Raw genomic sequence first — 18,860 nt, 5'->3', positions numbered from 1 at the left:
CTTTTCAAACGCTGTATTTATTTATTAAAACAAGTGCATTTTAAATTGCAGGAAAGAAAATTGTGCTGACATTGCACTTTATAATAGCACTATTAACCAGTCATTTTAAACATTAACTCATTCCTTTACAGAACAAACACATTGAAAAATAAAGTGCAAATGTACTTATTTGTACAAAAGTGTTAACATTGAAAAAACATGACATATACATGAACATAACAAAAAAGTTGTACTTTTTATATGTCAGGGCCCTATGCTGCATTGCATTTGCAAAAGACCAAACTAGCCAAGAGTCTGTCAGTCATTTGTGCACGATGGGGGTGTAGTATGATGCCACCATGGCTGAAAACTTGCTCCACTGGAGCACTGGAGGCAGGCACTGCCAAGACTCTCATGGCCACTCAGAACAGTGAAGGAAGAGTCTTCATGTTCAATGCCCAGAACAAAAGGGGGGAGAGAGTTGTTTTGGGTTGGTGCACTACTTGTAAGTGTATCTTGTGTTTTTTATGTTGATTTAATTAAAAAGAAAAAAAAAAAAAAAAAAAATTTCTTGTGCGGCCCGATACCAATCGATCCACGGACCAGTAGCGGGCCGCGGCCCGGTGGTTGGGGACCACTGAGGTAAACAACCAACAGTATGTCAGAAAGCTAGCTAAAACGGTACCCATATTCATAATATAGTATACATTTTAACTGACCTTTATTTTACTATTTTTGTCTTTTTTTAGGTGGCTAAAATACGCGGTGCTGCTGACCGCCGTCTAACGTTACGTGTGATATATTGACTAACGTAACCCTGCTTAAAAAAAAAATCACTGAACAAAAAGTATGAATAAGGTAGTGAACTGCAACAGATTCCCGTGTTTGCAATAACGTTATAACGTTAGCAGTGAGTTTACAGCCTCACTGATTTAACTACACAGCAAATAAAAGTCACGTTACTTAGCCAATAAACGTTATCTTACATTCAAAACTTACCGTTCTTTGTGCAACTTCAAATGCCGGACGAAGTTGGAAGTTGTTGCCTCTCCATCAGTAATTTTCGAACCGCATGTGTTGCATACTGCAAACCGTTTTGTGTTGACCACCTCGTAATTTTTATACCCAAACGAAATTATTTTAGGTATCATTTTTTGTTCACTGGCGTGTGGTTTGGACATGTCTTCTTCGTTGGTTGTCCTGCAATTTGATTGGATGAATGCTGTGTGATGAAAACAAAGTAGATGTAATTTGATTGGCTGTTGTACTGAGACCACACCAGCTGACACACGCAACGCTGATAGACAAGTACACAATGAAAAATACGGAGCGCTCCCGAATAACTTTTTCATCTTTGGGTTTTGGGGAAAGTAGCAAGTCATGTCAAGTCATGTCAATTCAAAAGGCTCAAGTCCAAGTGAAGTCACAAGTCATTGATGTTAAAGTCTAAGTCGAGTTGCAAGTCTTTTTACATTTTGTCAAGTCGAGTCTAAAGTCATCAAATTCATGACTCGAGTCTGACTCGAGTCCAAGTCATGTGACTCGAGTCCACACCTCTGATTCTCTTTTTATTGACCATTTACACAACGTGACAACTTCACTGCTTTTGGGAGTTTGCATGTTCACAGACAAGTAAACACCATGACTTTCTTGTTATGGACGCACAAACCTCAACAGGCCGTTATCAGGAAGGTTGATGTCCTCCAGGTCCATAACCTCGGCTCATATCCGCCGCTGCTTCCCGCTAACCCAATTGGCGGCGTTCCCCGGATGGGATCTGGGAACGCCATCAAACATTGTTGCCATAGACAGGTGGAAAAACGCATGCACCACTTTGTTGCATGAACTCAAAGTGTTGCCATTTGGTTTTTTATTGGTTTTTATTGTAAATGTAAAATAAATCAATGATACATGTAGTAGTAATAATAATTAAAGCTGCAAGCAGCATTGGTCGGGCCCGCGTATTTGGCAGGTGCTAGTCCTAAGTGTCCCAATACTTTTGTCTACTTTTAGTCTGAAGTGTCCCAAGACTTTTGTCTAGTGTACCTACCTTGTCTGCATTGTGTGGGCACGTTGGTGCTTCCTGCTTTTAAGCAGCCATCTTAAAAAAAACAGCAGCGCAGCAGCATCAGCGCAGCGGGTCTTTGAAGGGTCATAAAATCAAAACCGGAGCAGTTAGAAAAAAAGCGCTTCTGTCATTGTTCAATCTCTCTCCTGTGTTAGTTTGAAGGCGAAACGACAAACGCGCTCAGAGGAGTTTGTTTTTGAAGGAAGGTGACCGGTTTTTACAAAAAAATTTTTTTTGAAGGGGGAATAGCAAACTTCCTGTTGATTTTTGCTGGGGGTTGTCAATTTATGAAATGTAGGTCTAAGTGAGCCCTACGGAGAGGTTTTTGTTTCATGTCTCTCCGACCTTCCCAGTGGGAGTTACAGGCAGTTTTGTCATTTTTTTCTTCCGAGGAGCAGTTTTTTCTCCGTTTTATTAAAAAATTGCTCTAGAGTGCAATTTTTAAATTTGGGGTTAGATTTTTTTATTAGATCGCAATTTTTGCCAGTCGTGATGTGTGTGTTCAGTTCGGTGAGTTTTGAAGCATGTTAAGGGGGTCAAATTACAGCTCAAAGAGGCAAAAGTGACTGTTTTTAGTACTTTTTTGTCTTGAAGGGGGAATTGCCAACTTGCTGTTGATTTTAGCCCGAAGATATACAATTATGAAAACTAGGTCTAAGTCAGACCTACATAGAGGTTTTTGTTTTATGTCTCTCCGACCTTCCTAGTGGGAGTTACAGGCAGTCTAGTTTTTTTTTTTCCTAGGGGGCGCTAGAGCGCAATTTTGATTTTTGGGGTTCGGTTTCTTTATTAAAAGACAATTTTCGCAGGTTCTGATGTGTGGGTCAAATATGGTGAGTTTTGAAGCATGTTAAGTGGGTCAAATTAGTGCTCAAAGAGGCGGCGGAAGAATAATAATAATTAAAGCTGCAAGCAGCATTGGTCGGGCCCGCGTATTTGGCAGGTGCTAGTCCTAAGTGTCCCAATACTTTTGTCTACTTTTAGTCTGAAGTGTCCCAAGACTTTTGTCTAGTGTACCTACCTTGTCTGCATTGTGTGGGCACGTTGGTGCTTCCTGCTTTTAAGCAGCCATCTTAAAAAAAACAGCAGCGCAGCAGCATCAGCGCAGCGGGTCTTTGAAGGGTCATAAAATCAAAACCGGAGCAGTTAGAAAAAAAGCACTTCTGTCATTGTTCAATCTCTCTCCTGTGTTAGTTTGAAGGCGAAACGACAAACGCGCTCAGAGGAGTTCGTTTTTGAAGGAAGGTGACCGGTTTTTACAAAAAAATGTTTTTTGAAGGGGGAATAGCAAACTTCCTGTTGATTTTTGCTGGGGGTTGTCAATTTATGAAATGTAGGTCTAAGTGAGACCTACGGAGAGGTTTTTGTTTCATGTCTCTCCGACCTTCCCAGTGGGAGTTACAGGCAGTTTTGTCATTTTTTTCTTCCGAGGAGCAGTTTTTTCTCCGTTTTATTCAAAAATTGCTCTAGAGTGCAATTTTTAAATTTGGGGTTAGATTTTTTTATTAGATCGCAATTTTTGCCAGTCCTGATGTGTGTGTTCAGTTCGGTGAGTTTTGAAGCATGTTAAGGGGGTCAAATTACAGCTCAAAGAGGCAAAAGTGACTGTTTTTAGTACTTTTTTGTCTTGAAGGGGGAATTGCCAACTTGCTGTTGATTTTAGCCCGAGGATATACAATTATGAAAACTAGGTCTAAGTCAGACCTACATAGAGGTTTTTGTTTTATGTCTCTCCGACCTTCCTAGTGGGAGTTACAGGCAGTCTAGTTTTTTTTTTTTCCTAGAGCGCAATTTTGATTTTTGGGGTTCGGTTTCTTTATTAAAAGACAATTTTCGCAGGTCCTGATGTGTGGGTCAAATATGGTGAGTTTTGAAGCATGTTAAGTGGGTCAAATTAGTGCTCAAAGAGGCGGCGGAAGAAGAAGAATAATAAAGAATAATAAAACCTTACAAATTCAATAGGTCCTTATGTCCCATTGCATAAGGACTCCCCGTGGGAGTCCTTATGCAATGGGCCATGCGGGCCCTAATAATAATAATATATTGTATTTGTAAAAAGCACTTCCCAGTGAGCAAACAACCTCAAAGTGCTGCAGTGTATTAAAAAAATTAATAAAAAGATAATGAAAATAAATAAAAATAAAAACTAGAAGTAGCACGCATATATCTAAAAAAAAAGAAGGCTTTTTTAAAAAGAAGGGTTTTCAAGCCTTTTTTTTTTAAAGCATCCACTGTCATGTCTGTGTGATCATGTTTTGTTTTAGTAATGTTCGGTTTAAATTTTGGACTTTTTGTGCACTTTTGTTTTGTTTTGTCACCATAGCAACCATTAGTTTCACCTGTCACGTCACGCACCTGTTCCACGTTTGGACTCATTGTGCACTCTTGTCACCATAGCAACCATTAGTTTTCACCTGTCACGTCACGCACCTGTTTCACGTTTCGAGTCACGCACCTGCTTTCACTAATCATGTCCATAGTATTTAAGTTCATTCATTTTCTGTTGTTCGTTCTGACGACATCACCACATTTATGCTCCTGCACACTCTCCACACCCTGATGACCCTTGCTACTCTTTTTTTCATGCCGGTTCCATGCCAAGTAAGTTTTTGTTCGTTAAGCCACAGTTAGTGTTTTGTTTAATTGTTCATAGTTTCTGCCAATGTGCAAGTTTTGTGTTTAAAGTCTAGTTTTATTCTCCGCCACTGTGCGCGCTTTTTGTTCATTCCTTTTTTGATAGTTTAAAATAAATCATGTACCCACCTTCAAGCCTTGACCAGTCCAGTTCATTTGCACCACGGGAGAACAAACCAAGCCAAAGTCCAAGTCTTGACATCCACAGTCTGGGGTGCCCTCAGGTGGTCAGGGAGAGCGTACCACAGACTGGGAGCGGCGTAGTATGTTATCATTAGTGCTGTCAAATAATACATTTTTCAAACCAGCCAGAGTTGTTTGAAGGCAGATGTCTTGCCGGGACATGTGGCACAATACAATCGGCAAGATAGGATGGAGCTAGACCGTGTAGTACAGACCTGCGTGTGCTTAATTTGTGGTACACAGGTTGCTGTGTTTAAAGAACATCATTTGAATCGCCACTACACGACGAAACACGAGGAAAAATACCACCGGAATCTGTCTGATGAAGAGCGCGCAAGGGAGGCTGACAGAGGTGGGTAGTAACGCGCTACATTTACTCCGTTACATCTACTTGAGTAACTTTTGGGATAAATTGTACTTCTAAGAGTAGTTTTAATGCAACATACTTTTACTTTTACTTACTAATAAAAGTTCCAATCAATCAAAAGTGTGAAGGAAAAAAGACCCTTTTCCATTTCAACCGTACATCCCGTCAAAAGCCTAAAGACTGACTGCACAGTTCCTGTCTTCACAATAAAAGTGCCGCTCCATCACGCCTGCGCTTTCAAAATAAGAGTCTCCAAAAGCCAGCGCAAACAAGCTAGCAAGCTACGGAGTTTGCCGCCAATGTATTTCTTGTAAAGTGTATAAAAACGAATATGGAAGCTGGACAAATAAGATGCCAAAAACCAACCACTTTCATGTGGTATTAGACAGAAAGGAAGAACTTTTTTTCTCCTCCATTTGAAAACGTGGACGCTATCATCACTACTGTCTGATTACAATCAATGCAAGTCATCAGAATCAGGTAATACACCAACTTATATTCTTGTCTTCATGAAAGAAAGGAATCTATATGTGTTAAACATGCATGTATATTCATTAAAACACCTTTAACATGCAAACAAAAACGGCAAAATAAATAAATATAAATTATATACTGTATATATCAATGTATGTGTATATATATATATATATATATATATATATATATATATATATATATGTGTGTGTGTGTGTATATATATATATATATATATATATGTTTGTGTGTATATATGTATATATATGATATGTGTGTGTATGTTACTCATCAGTTACTCAGTACTTGAGTAGTTTTTTCACAACATACTTTTTACTTTTACTCAAGTAAATATTTGGGTGACTACTCCTTACTTTTACTTGAGTAATAAATCTCTAAAGTAACAGTACTCTTACTTGAGTACAATTTCTGGCTACTCTACCCACCTCTGGAGGCTGATGCGTTGATGGTAAAACTGAAAACCCAAATTTGCCAAATTTCACACCCCCAGAGATGCAGCTGTCAGGACAAGTTTCGTCATTTCTCACAAAATCGCCAGAAAAAGTAAGGCGTTTTCTGACGGAGAGTTTATTAAGGAGTGCTTATTGGACTCTGTTGCGCGGATATGCCCGGAGAAGAGGGGGGCGCATTTGAGAACGTGTCACTCTCCCGACGCACTGTAACGAGGCGGGTTGAGACCATCGCTGGAAACTTGGAGCTTCAGCTGAAGAACAGAACGGCCGACTTTGACTGTTTTTCGCTGGCTTTTGGATGAGAGCTGCGATGTACGTGACACCGCCCAGCTGCTCATCTTCTTACGTGGGATAAGTGCAGACTTTCAAATCACGGAGGAGCTGGCAGCCATGCAGTCAATTAAAGAGACAACCACAGGTAATGACTTGTTCACAGAGGTAAATGCGTGTTAGGACTGAAATGGGACAAGCTGGCAGGTGTGACAACAGATGGTTGTCCAAATCTGACGGGGAAAAATGCACTTAACTTTAAATTAATTTTATACAATCTGCTTTTGTATAAAGTTAAGTTAAGTTAGGTTAAATGAAATTATTATTATTATTATTATTATTTATCTTACGGTATATCAAAAATAATTTGAGCAAAATTTAATTGAAATGTTGTCGGTGTGGCCCTCCAGCAGTGCTCGGGTTGCTCATGCGGCCCCCGGTAAAAATTAATTGCCCACCCCTGGTGTAGTATTTTGTACGTAAGTAGTAAAACCTTAAAGTCACATCTTAAGTGCACAGGAAGCCAGTCCAGGTGAGCCAGTATAGGTATATATGTATATAAAGGTATATACAGTATAGGCGTAATATGATCAAACTTTCTTGTTTTTGTCAAAAGTCTAGCAGCCGCATTTTGTACCAACTGTAATCTTTTAATGCTAGACATAGGGAGACCTGAAAATAATAGGTTACAGTAATGGAGATGAGACGTAACGAACGCATGAATAATGATCTCAGCGTCGCTAGTGGACAAAATGGAACAAATCTTAGCGATATTAAAGAAGAAAGAGGGCCGTTTTAGTCACACTCTTGAAGTGTGACTCAAACGAGAGAGTTGGGTCGAAGATAATACCCAGATTCTTTACCGAGTCGCCTTGTGTAGTTGTTTTGGTTGTCAATGTTAAATAGGTGTCTGATGCACCTGTAGCGCCTGCCCGGTGGTAACAGGTGGAACAGGTGGAAGCCAGGGTGTGTGCTGTCCTTGGTAATGTTTTTTTTTGCTCTGTTGAGGCAACGGGAGTTGTGTAAATCCTTCAGGGAGTTAGAATGGTTTGAATAGGTTGAAAAATGTGGGAATTGTGCAACTCGGAATATTGTCATTCATTTTAATGGGAACTTTTTGGGAATTTCGGGAAAGGCAGGATTTTTATGAAAATGCATGAATGTCATCAATGAGCTGAATTTGTTGGTGTCAAGAAATGTTGACGTAATATCATTTTTTTAAATTGAAGGGAGTTTCGGGAAAACTGGGAATTTTTTAACCATCCATCCATCTTCTTCCGCTTATCCGAGGTCGGGTCGCGGGGGCAGCAGCCTAAGCAGGGAAACCCAGACTTCCCTCTCCGCAGCCACTTCGTCCAGCTCTTCCCGGGGGATCCCGAGGCGTTCCCAGGCCAGCCGGGAGACATAGTCTTCCCAACGTGTCCTGGGTCTTCCCCGTGGCCTCCTACCGGTCGGACGTGCCCTAAACACCTCCCAAGGGAGGCGATCGGGTGGCATCCTAACCAGATGCCCGAACCACCTCATCTGGCTCCTCTCGATGTGGAGGAGCAGCGGCTTTACCTTGAGCTCCCCCCGGATGACAGAGCTTCTCACCCTATCTCTAAGGGAGAGCCCCGCCACCCGGCGGAGGAAACTCATTTCGGCCGCTTGTACCCGTGATCTTGTCCTTTCGGTCATAACCCAAAGCTCATGACCATAGGTGAGGATGGGAACGTAGATCGAACGGTAAATTGAGAGCTTTGCCTTCCGGCTCAGCTCCTTCTTCACCACAACGGATCGATACAGCGTCCGCATTACTGAAGATGCCGCACCGATCCGCCTGTCGATCTCACGATCCACTCTTCCCTCACTCGTGAACAAGACTCCGAGGTACTTGAACTCCTCCACTTGGGGCAGGGTCTCCTCCCCAACCCGGAGATGGCACTCCACCCTTTTCCGGGCGAGAACCATGGACTCGGACTTGGAGGTGCTGATTCTCATCCCAGCCGCTTCACACTCGGCTGCGAACCGATCCAGCGAGAGCTGAAGATCCTGGCCAGATGAAGCCATCAGGACCACATCATCTGCAAAAAGCAGAGACCTAATCCTGCAGCCACCAAACCAGATCCCCTCAACGCCTTGACTGCGCCTAGAAATTCTGTCCATAAAAGTTATGAACAGAATGGGTGAGAAAGGGCAGCCTTGGCGGAGTCCAACCCTCACTGGAAACGGGTCCGAGTTACTGCCGGCAATGCGGACCAAGCTCTGACACTGATCATACAGGGAGCGGACCGCCAAAATCAGACAGTCCGATACCCCGTACTCTCTGAGCACTCCCCACAGGACTTCCCGAGGGACACGGTCGAATGCCTTCTCCAAGTCCACAAAACACATGTAGACTGGTTTGGCAAACTCCCATGCACCCTCAAGGACCCTGCCGAGAGTATAGAGCTGGTCCACAGTTCCACGACCAGGACGAAAACCACACTGTTCCTCCTGAATCCGAGGTTCGACTATCCGGCGTAGCCTCCTCTCCAGTACACCTGAATAGACCTTACCGGAATTTTTTAACCAGCTTGTTTTTTTTGTCCTGACTAAGAGGAATGTTTTGACAGTGGATCAGTTGAAATAGGTTGAAAAATGTGAAATGAGTAAAGGTTTGAAATAAGGTTAGGAAAAAAAACAGGAAATGTTTTGATCGTGATAAAATGATAGTTTGAATATCCAGGATTAAATGAATGAGTTGAAGGTGGAATGGTTTGAATCGGTTGAAAAATGTGAGAATTGTGGAAGTTTGAAAAATGAAAATGTCCATTAAAAACTGGGGATTCTAGGAAATCCGGGAATTGTTGAAGGAGAGCACACAATTTTGAACAGGCTGAATATTTTGGAATTGGAACGAAAATAATATAATAATAATAAATAATCGTACCGATATTTTGGACAACCTTCTTATACTTTCTTGCTAAACTTCCTTGGCTGAAGAACTTCTGCACGACTTTGACTTTGTTTTACGGTCCTCAACTTCATCGACTTTGTGTCATCGCTTTGGGTTTTTTGAGAAACGAGGCCTGGGATCGGTCTAATCTGGTGGCTAAAGCTACCGGAAGGGTTTCCGGGCAGTGGCCCGTCATAAATAAGAGCATTACTGATATGATGTGAAGTATGGAAGAGGAGGATCTCTGCTCGCCAGCACAGGAAGAACCATTAAGGGCCAGAGAATCAGTCTTTGGTCTGAACGATCCCCAGACGAGGCTGAATCAATCTGAATATCCAGCCGTGCCACATGGATAATGGTTATGAAAGAGCCTCATACGGAGCAGACCTTTCTTCCGACTCTGATCAAAGTCAGCATTGGAGAAGGACGGAAGGCGTCCGTCTCTCCGACTCTCGTCCTGTCAGAGGAATGTTTAGTGTCTTTAAACAAGGCGCCCTGGTTTTGGAGCCTCTGACCTCGCCGGGCGTTAGGAGTGGAAGCACTAAGTCATCTTCAGAACGTCCACAGAGCGCTCTTGTCTTCCACAGTTTTATTGTCGGCCGCCTCGTGATCGGTGGAGATAAATGTGACAACGCCTTCTGAGACAAAAAAAGGTCTTTTCAAAGGAGCTCGTAAATCTGGACGTGGTTACCGAAGGACGACACTTTTACCTGACCTCTGACCGCGGAACTTAGGAGGTGCGGCCTCCCTACTGAATCCACGCTTGTAGTTCAGGTCTAAAGTCAAAATTCCGCTCAAATGTACAAAACCCCAAAACAGTGAAGTTGTCACGTTGTGTAAATGGTAAATAAAAAGAGAATACAACAAATCCTTTTCAACTTATATTCAATTGAATAGACTGCAAAGACAAGATATTTAACGTTCAAACTGGAAAACTTGACTCTGCAGCATCGCGTGGACATCGGGGGGCGGTACCTCTGGATTGGCAGACCGGGGTGGTGGTTCCTCTCTTTAAGAAGGGGAACCGGAGGGTGTGTTCTAACTATCGTGGGATCACACTCCTCAGCCTTCCCGGTAAGGTCTATTCAGGTGTACTGGAGAGGAGGCTACGCCGGATAGTCGAACCTCGGATTCAGGAGGAACAGTGCGGTTTTCGTCCTGGTCGTGGAACTGTGGACCAGCTCTATACTCTGGACAGGGTCCTTGAGGGTGCATGGGAGTTTGCCCAACCAGTCTACATGTGTTTTGTGGACTTGGAGAAGGCATTCGACCGTGTCCCTCGGGAAGTCCTGTGGGGAGTGCTCAGAGAGTATGGGGTATCGGACTGTCTGATTGTGGCAGTCCGCTCCCTGTATGATCAGTGTCAGAGCTTGGTCCGCATTGCCGGCAGTAAGTCGGACACGTTTCCAGTGAGGGTTGGACTCCGCCAAGGCTGCCCTTTGTCACCGATTCTGTTCATAACTTTTATGGACAGAATTTCTAGGCGCAGTCAAGGCGTTGAGGGGATCTGGTTTTGGTGGCTGCAGGATTAGGTCTCTGCTTTTTGCAGATGATGTGGTCCTGATGGCTTCATCTGGCCAGGATCTTCAGCTCTCACTGGATCGGTTCGCAGCCGAGTGTGAAGCAACTGGGATGAGAATCAGCACCTCCAAGTCCGAGTCCATGGTTCTCGCCCGGAAAAGGGTGGAATGCCATCTTCGGGTTGGGGAGGAGACCCTGCCCCAAGTGGAGGAGTTCAAGTACCTCGGAGTCTTGTTCACGAGTGAGGGAAGAGTGGATTGTGAGATCGACAGGCGGATCGGTGCGGCATCTTCAGTAATGCGGACGCTCTATCGATCGGTTGTGGTGAAGAAGGAGCTGAGCCGGAAGGCAAAGCTCTCAATTTACCGGTCGATCTACGTTCCCATCCTCACCTATGGTCATGAGCTTTGGGTTATGACCGAAAGGACAAGATCACGGGTACAAGCGGCCGAAATGAGTTTCCTCCGCCGGGTGGCGGGGCTCTCCCTTAGAGATAGGGTGAGAAGCTCTGTCATCCGGGGGGAGCTCAAAGTAAAGCCACTGCTCCTCCACATGGAGAGGAGCCAGATGAGGTGGTTCGGGCATCTGGTCAGGATGCCACCCGATCGCCTCCCTAGGGAGGTGTTTAGGGCACGTCCGACCGGTAGGAGGCCACGGGGAAGACCCAGGACACGCTGGGAAGACTATGTCTCCCGGCTGGCCTGGGAACGCCTCGGGATCCCCCGGGAGGAGCTGGACGAAGTGGCTGGGGAGAGGGAAGTCTGGGCTTCCCTGCTTAGGCTGCTGCCCCCGCGACCCGACCTCGGATAAGCGGAAGAAGATGGATGGATGGAAACTGGAAAACGTAGTTATTTTTTGCAAATATTAGCTCATTTGGAAGTTGATGCCTGTTTCCAAAAAGCTGGCACAAGTTGGCTCGGGCGAGACGGGAATGTGAGTACATCTTTTATTTAAAGACTATAAATACAAAACGAGGAAGTAAACAAAAGGCGCACACAATGGCGGAGAACAAACTATGAAACCAAACACTTGCACAAAGGCAAAAACTATGAACAACAAAAAACACTATCTGTGGCAATAATAAACAAAACTTACTTGGCATGGACCAAAAACGGCATGAAAAAGCGCAGCAAGGGTCATGAGTGTGTGGAGAGTATAAATGCGGGGATGTCCCCAGAACGACAAACTGAAAAGAATGAACTTAAATACTATGGACATGATTAGTGAAAGCAGGTGCGTGACTCAAAACGTGAAACAGGTGCGTGAGGTGACAGGTGAAAACTAATGGTTGCTATGGTGACAAAACAAAAGTGCATAAAAATGTCCAAAAACCAAAATGAACATGACCAAAACAAAAACATGATCACACAGACATGACATAAAAAAGTTGAGGAATGCTCATCAAAGACTTATTTGGAACATCCCGCAGGTGAACAGGCTAATTGGGAACAGGTGGGTGCCATGATTGGGTATAAAAGCATGAAATGCTCAGTCATTCACAAACAAGGACGGGGGCGAGGGTCACCACTTTGTCAACAAATGCCTGAGCAAATTGTTTAAGAACAACATTTCTCAACAAGGAATTTAGGGATTTCACCATCTACGCTCCGTAATATCATCAAAAGGTTCAGAGAATCTGGAGAAATCACTGCACGTAAGCCATGATATTACGTACCTTCGATCCCTCAGGCGATACTGCATCAAAAAGTGACATCAGTGTGTAAAGGATATCACCACATGGGCTCAGGAACACTTCAGAAAAACCACTGTCAGTAACTACAGTTGGTCGCTACATCTGTAAGTGCAAGTTAAAACTCTACTATGCAAAGCCAAAGCCATTTATCAACAACACCCAGAATCGCTGGGCCCGAGCTCATCTAAGATGGACTGATGCAAAGTGGAAAAGTCTTCTGTGGTCTGACGAGTCCACATTTCAAATTGTTTTTGGAAACTGTGGACGTCAAAGAGGAGCAGAACCATCCGGACTGTTCTAGGCGCAAAGTTCAAAAGGCAGCATGTGTGATGGTATGGGGGTGTATTAGTGGCCAAAGACCACATGAGCTCAGGAACACTTCAGAAAACCACTGTCAGTAATTACAGTCAGTTGCTACAAAGCCATTTCATGTATCAACAACACCCAGAAACGCAGCCGGCTTCGCTGGGCCCGACCTCATCTAAAATGGACTGATGCAAAGCGGGGAAGTGTTCTGACGAGTCCACATTTCAAATTGGAATTCAGGGATTTCACCATCTACGCTTCGTAATATCAAAAGGTTCAGAGAACCTGGAGAAATCACTGCACGTAAGCCATCATATTACGTGCGATCCCTCAGGCGATACTGCATCAAAAAGCCACATCAGTGTGTAAAGGATATCACCACATGGGCTTGAACACTTCAGAAAAAAACACTGTCAGTAACTACAGTTGGTCGCTACATCTGTAAGTGCAAGTTAAAACTCTACTATGCAAAGCCAAAGCCATTTATCAACAACACCCAGAAACGCCGCCGGCTTCGCTGGGCCCGAGCTCATCTAACATGGACTGATGCAAAGTGGAAAAGTCTTCTGTGGTCTGACGAGTCCACATTTCAAATTGTTTTTGGAAACTGTGGACGTCAAAGAGGAGCAGAACCATCCGGACTGTTCTAGGCGCAAAGTTCAAAAGGCAGCATGTGTGATGGTATGGGGGTGTATTAGTGGCCAAGACCACATGAGCTCAGGAACACTTCAGAAAACCACTGTCAGTAATTACAGTCAGTTGCTACAAAGCCATTTCATGTATCAACAACACCCAGAAACGCAGCCGGCTTCGCTGGGCCCGACCTCATCTAAAATGGACTGATGCAAAGCGGGAAAGTGTTCTGACGAGTCCACATTTCAAATTGGAATTCAGGGATTTCACGATCTACGCTTCGTAATATCAAAAGGTTCAGAGAATCTGGAGAAATCACTGCACGTAAGCCATCATATTACGTGCGATCCCTCAGGCGATACTGCATCAAAAAGCCACATCAGTGTGTAAAGGATATCACCACATGGGCTCAGGAACACTTCAGAAAAACCACTGTCAGTAGCTACAGTCGGCCGCTACATCTGTAAGTGCAAGTTAAAACTCTACTATGCAAAGCCAAAAGCCATTTATCAACAACACCCAGAAACGCCGCCGGCTTTGCTGGGCCCGAGCTCATCTAAGATGGACTGATACAAAGTGGAAAAGTGTTCTGTGGTCTGACGAGTCCACGTTTCAAATTGTTTTTGGAAACTGTGGACGTCAAAGAGGAGAAGAACCATCCGGACTGTTCTAGGCGCAAAGTTCAAAAGGCAGCATGTGTGATGGTATGGGGGTGTATTAGTGGCCAAGACCACATGAGCTCAGGAACACTTCAGAAAACCACTGTCAGTAATTACAGTCAGTTGCTACAAAGCCATTTCATTTATCAACAACACCCAGAAACGCAGCCGGCTTCGCTGGGCCCGACCTCATCTAAAATGGACTGATGCAAAGCGGGAAAGTGTTCTGACGAGTCCACATTTCAAATTGGAATTCAGGGATTTCACCATCTACGCTTCGTAATATCAAAAGGTTCAGAGAATCTGGAGAAATCACTGCACGTAAGCCATCATATTACGTGCGATCCCTCAGGCGATACTGCATCAAAAAGCCACATCAGTGTGTAAAGGATATCACCACATGGGCTCAGGAACACTTCAGAAAACCACTGTCAGTAGCTACAGTCGGCCGCTACATCTGTAAGTGCAAGTTAAAACTCTACTATGCAAAGCCAAAAGCCATTTATCAACAACACCCAGAAACGCCGCCGGCTTTGCTGGGCCCGAGCTCATCTAAGATGGACTGATACAAAGTGGAAAAGTGTTCTGTGGTCTGACGAGTCCACATTTCAAATTGTTTTTGGAAACTGTGGACGTCAAAGAGGAGAAGAACCATCCGGACTGTTCTAGGCGCAAAGTTCAAAAGGCAGCATGTGTGATGGTATGGGGGTGTATTAGTGGCCAAAGACCACATGAGCTCAGGAACACTTCAGAAAACCACTGTCAGTAATTACAGTCAGTTGCTACAAAGCCATTTCATGTATCAACAACACCCAGAAACGCAGCCGGCTTCGCTGGGCCCGACCTCATCTAAAATGGACTGATGCAAAGCGGGGAAGTGTTCTGACGAGTCCACATTTCAAATTGGAATTCAGGGATTTCACCATCTACGCTTCGTAATATCAAAAGGTTCAGAGAATCTGGAGAAATCACTGCTCGTAAGCCATCATATTACGTGCAATCCCTCAGGCGATACTGCACCAAAAAGTGACATCAGTGTGTAAAGGATATCACCACATGGGCTCAGGAACACTTCAGAAAAACCACTGTCAGTAACTACAGTTGCTCGCTACATCTGTAAGTGCTAGTTAAAACTCTACTATGCAAAGCCAAAGCCATTTATCAACAACACCCAGAAACGCCGCCGGCTTCGCTGGGCCCGAGCTCATCTAAGATGGACTGATGCAAAGTGGAAAAGTGTTCTGTGGTCTGACGAGTCCAAATTTCAAATTGTTTTTTGGAAACTGTGGACGTCAAAGAGGAGAAGAACCATCCGGACTGTTCTAGGCGCAAAGTTCAAAATGCAGCATGTGTGATGGTATGGGGGTGTATTAGTGGCCAAAGACCACATGAGCTCAGGAACACTTCAGAAAACCACTGTCAGTAATTACAGTCAGTTGCTACAAAGCCATTTCATGTATCAACAACACCCAGAAACACAGCCGGCTTCGCTGGGCCCGACCTCATCTAAAATGGACTGATGCAAAGCGGGGAAGTGTTCTGACGAGTCCACATTTCAAATTGGAATTCAGGGATTTCACCATCTACGCTTCGTAATATCAAAAGGTTCAGAGAATCTGGAGAAATCACTGCACGTAAGCCATCATATTACGTGCGATCCCTCAGGCGATACTGCATCAAAAAGCCACATCAGTGTGTAAAGGATATCACCACATGGGCTTGAACACTTCAGAAAAAAACACTGTCAGTAACTACAGTTGGTCGCTACATCTGTAAGTGCAAGTTAAAACTCTACTATGCAAAGCCAAAAGCCATTTATCAACAACACCCAGAAACGCCGCCGGCTTTGCTGGGCCCGAGCTCATCTAAGATGGACTGATGCAAAGTGGAAAAGTGTTCTGTGGTCTGACGAGTCCACATTTCAAATTATTTTTGGAAACTGTGGACGTCAAAGAGGAGAAGAACCATCCGGACTGTTCTAGGCGCAAAGTTCAAAAGGCAGCATGTGTGATGGTATGGGGGTGTATTAGTACCCAAGACATGGGTAACTTACACATCTGTGAAGGCACCATTAATGCTGAAAGGTACATACAGCTTTCGGAGCGACACATGTTGCCATCCAAGCAACGTTATCATGGACGCCCCTGCTTATTTCAGCAAGACCATGCCAAGCCGCGTGTTACAACAGCGTGGCTTCATAGTAAAAGAGTGCGGGTACTAGACTGGCCTGCTTGTAGTCCAGACATTGAACATGTGTGAAGGCTAAAATAGCAGAAGGAACAACTTAAGCTGTACATCAAGCAAGAATGGGAAAGAATTCCACTTCAAAAATGTGTCTCCTCAGTTACACTTTACTGAGTCTTGTTAAAAGGAAAGGCCATGTAACACAGTGGTAAAAATGCCTATTTTTGCAATGTTTTGCTGCCATTAAATTCAAAGTTCATGATTATTTTCAAAGTTTCTCAGTGTGAACATGAAATATCTTGTCTTTGCAGTCTATTCAATTGAATAGAAGCTGAAAAGTATTCTCTTTTTATTTACGTGACAACTTCACTGCTTTTTGGGGTTGAATATCATATTTCAGGCGGACATCATCCTCTCCCGACGACGCCCAGTCCACGTCTCGTCTCCATGGCGACTCCGCTTTGTTTGCTGGAAATATTCGCTCCATCCTTGGACCTGAAACATCTCGTAAAATCTCACAGGAGCAGTATTTCACATCATGTTTTTGGACCAACTCTTAAATGGACGCTCCGACGAGAAGAGATCCATTCCCTTTCTTTCTTCTGCTCTCGCGGCCGTCATGCACGGCGCGCTTCTAGAAGGCGGCGGAGAAGAAAGGAGGCTTAAAGGGAGCTCTGGGAAGCATTGGGGGGGGGCAAAATAAGGGGGGTTGTTATGGATCAAGAAGAGGCTCGCAATAACTCCGCCGGAACATCTTGAGCTCCTGGCTTGGTACTAAACCCCCCCCCCCCCCCCCCCCCCCCCCCCGCGTTTTCAGCCGGTCCCACGGGTCCTCCAGGCATACTTGCCAACCCTCCCGGATTTTCCGGGAGACTCCCGAAATTCAGCGCCTCTCCCGAAAACCTCCCGGGACAAATTTTCTCCCGAAATTCAGGCGGAGCTGGAGGCCACGCCCCCTCCAGCTCCATGCGGACCTGAGTGACGTGTGACCCACCCATAATGTGTCACATTTTTGTGTTGATTTATTTAGTTTATTTTGTGGTTTGAATTCGTTTTTGGAGCTGTCATTACACATTTATCAGTATTCACATTGGTCAGTAGGGGGCAGTAGGGCGTTTCTTCCCAATTGAATGCTATCACCTGCAGACCGGAAGCGTCTTGTCATTCTGATGAGCGCGACCAGTCTGTGAACAATTGAAACGTCCTGTGTGCTTTTTCCTCCTGTATAACAGGTTAGTTTTGGTGAATCAACTCACTGAATAATATCCATGTGATCTTTATAAGTTGAAGTACACATTCTGATGGTGGAGCCTAACTCTAAAGTGTTTGTGAGTTGTAGTTTGTATTTGTGAATGAATCCAGTGCACAGCTGCAGTAATCAATACAAAATGGCGACGTGAGTGCGCAATGTTTATATAGGAACTTCTGATCCTAATTCAGACTCCCAAATTAGAGCTCCCGTTTTCTTATTGATTTTATAATGTATATTTGTATAATGTGTGTGTTCTGAAATAGTGACAGAGAATAGAACAAGGATGGACAATTCAACCTTTAACTCAACAATGAGTAGATGAGTGTTATGTGTGTGTATATGTGTAAATAAATGAACATTGAAATTCAAGTATTTCTTTTATTTATTCATATATATAATAAAATATATATGTGTATATATATATATATATATATAGCTAGAATTCACTGAAAGTCAAGTATTTCTTTATATATATATATATATATATATATTATATATATATATATATATATATATATATATATATATATATATATATATAAATATACATACACTCAGCTCTCACTGGATCGGTTCGCAGCTGAGTGTGAAGCGACTGGGATGAGAATCAGCACCTCCAAGTCCGAGTCCATGGTTCTCGCCCGGAAAAGGGTGGAGTGCCATCTCCGGGTTGGGGAGGAGATCTTGCCCCAAGTGGAGGAGTTCAAGTACCTCGGAGTCTTGTTCACGAGTGGGGGAAGAGTGGATCGTGAGATCGACAGGCGGATCGGTGCGGCGTCTTCAGTAATGCGGACGCTGTATCGATCCGTTGTGGTGAAGAAGGAGCTGAGCCGGAAGGCAAAGCTCTCGATTTACCGGTCGATCTACGTTCCCATCCTCACCTATGGTCATGAGCTTTGGGTCATGACCGAAAGGACAAGATCACGGGTACAAGCGGCCCAAATGAGTTTCCTCCGCCGGGTGGCGGGGCTCTCCCTTAGAGATAGGGTGAGAAGCTCTGCCATCCGGGGGGAGCTCAAAGTAAAGCCGCTGCTCCTCCACATGGAGAGGAGCCAGATGAGGTGGTTCGGGCATCTGGTCAGGATGCCACCCGAACGCCTCCCTAGGGAGGTGTTTCGGGCACGTCCGACCGGTAGGAGGCCACGGAGAAGACCCAGGACACGTTGGGAAGACTATGTCTCCCGGCTGGCCTGGGAACGCCTCGGGATCCCCCGGGAGGAGCTGGACGAAGTGGCTGGGGAGAGGGA

The sequence above is a fragment of the Nerophis lumbriciformis genome, linkage group LG39, assembly GCF_033978685.3.
Source record: "Nerophis lumbriciformis linkage group LG39, RoL_Nlum_v2.1, whole genome shotgun sequence".
Classification (NCBI taxonomy): Eukaryota; Metazoa; Chordata; class Actinopteri; order Syngnathiformes; family Syngnathidae; genus Nerophis; species Nerophis lumbriciformis.
This window is presented reverse-complemented; position numbering follows the sequence as displayed.